The sequence below is a fragment of the Miniopterus natalensis genome, chromosome 1, assembly GCF_054644295.1.
Source record: "Miniopterus natalensis isolate mMinNat1 chromosome 1, mMinNat1.hap1, whole genome shotgun sequence".
Taxonomy (NCBI): domain Eukaryota; kingdom Metazoa; phylum Chordata; class Mammalia; order Chiroptera; family Miniopteridae; genus Miniopterus; species Miniopterus natalensis.
In genome coordinates, this window is record NC_142081.1 from 186,075,880 (window position 1) to 186,077,612 (window position 1,733).

The 1,733-nt window shown below is 39.6% G+C and overlaps 1 pseudogene; it reads right to left on the bottom strand.

Moving 5' to 3' along the window:
- Positions 1–423: 423 nt before the first annotated feature.
- LOC107541223 (mitotic spindle assembly checkpoint protein MAD2A pseudogene) lies at positions 424–1,024 on the bottom strand (annotated as a pseudogene).
- Positions 1,025–1,733: the final 709 nt, after the last annotated feature.

Genomic DNA, 1,733 nt, shown 5'->3' on the forward strand with positions numbered 1-1,733 from the left:
TCACTTTAGGACCTAAAAAAAGATTCTGAATATTCAGACTTCTTTTGCTGTGTTTCATATTTACCTATATCCTGAGTCATGCTACTTGAGCAAAAGGTCTGATTTAGGAAGACATTTGGCTTTATAATAAAAGTTTTTCCATGAACAGTTACCACCTTCAAAGGAATTGACATTACAGTGCTGATGTAATCTGCTGGTTCCCTTCTGAACAGCGTACAAAAAATTATGTCAACCCTATGGAAAGTCAAACAGGTGCCCAAAAATGGAACAATTATGTACAGTTCATAGAGTATATAATGTTAAGTTTTCCCCATCTAAAAATTAATCAATGAAATGAAACATGAATTCTAGTTGACTTGGTTTCAGGAAGCACACATTCACGAATTCCAACATTGTTCTTGAATTACATTATTGTTGTTATCTTCAGTCATGGCCAGGGATTTTGTAGGCCAGGATGCTGTTTACTTTGTGGATTGTAGGAGAGAAGGAACACAGAGGGCCTTGCTCAGAGTTGGTAATGAACTGTGGTCCCGACTCTCCCCCCTTTTCAGGTACAACCAAATCTTTGTATAGATCAGCAGATCAAATGAACAGGAAACTCCCAGCAGGGGCAGAAATGTCAGGGTAGCAGAGTTCTGTCTGATCACCAAGCGGATTTCATCTTAGATAGCTTTCTGAGACTTGTCTCTGGGTGTACTGTCATCTTTGGCAGTCTTGTCACATGCAATATCAAACTGCCATCTTTCAAGGACCTCATCACTTTTAATAGTCGAGACATCTACCACCAGTTACTGAACTGAACACTTGTACTACCAGTCTTTTAGTAGTTCCCCCACATTACGTGCTTAGGTATTTTATGAGCTCAGGATGAGTAGTTACGAGCAAGGCGAGTCCATGTTTCTGCACTTGAGTAAAGATTTCAGATGGGTAAATTCTACGCTGATATAAAATGAGAAGAACTTGGCAGGATTTCAGCCCTCCCGGGCAGACTGATGCCCTGCTCCCAGGAGAGCTGCCTCACCATGGCCAGGGCCACAGCTCCAACGGCGCCCACCGCACATGCAACTGCTCCCATGGCGACCCGCAGTGCTAAAATCAATTGTTTTTAAACTGCTTAAGAAACAAATGTGTAATATGTCAGCGTGTCGATATAAGTAAATATGAGAATGACACACCTCTTAATTATTAAAAGACTAGATACTGTTTAAATCTCAGTTCACTGTGGCAAAGCCATGTAACTACAATTTAGTTAAGGCCCTCCTTGATGATTGGCAATAGCTTTTATTCCTAACTCTATAGCTGTCATTTCTCAAGATGTTCAATTATTTTACATATCTGGTTTCATTTCCTGTGTGCTAGAAATGTGCTTAATCATTGTATACACCTGTATGTATTTGTGAGTGACTCTGTTTGTCCTTAACTCTTGCATGTTTTGCAAAGTGATCTTCCTGCCCTGATATTCTGAAGTTTGATTTAAAAAGAAAGTTAAAAACTACCTGAATAACCAATTTATAATTATTTTGAAGATTTCTATCATGTCTAGTCTTAGTTTTCAATTTTTCAAATTGAGGAATCCAATTCTCTTTCGTATATTCTTATGGGAGCTCCTAAGCAGAGGCTCAGACTGGACAGAACATTTGCTGGAGAGAAGAATCTTCAGGAGCTACATGGAAATAGAAGCCAACTCTGGCTGCTCAAGTGAGAAGAGACTTAGACACATGCAGCACCACTGA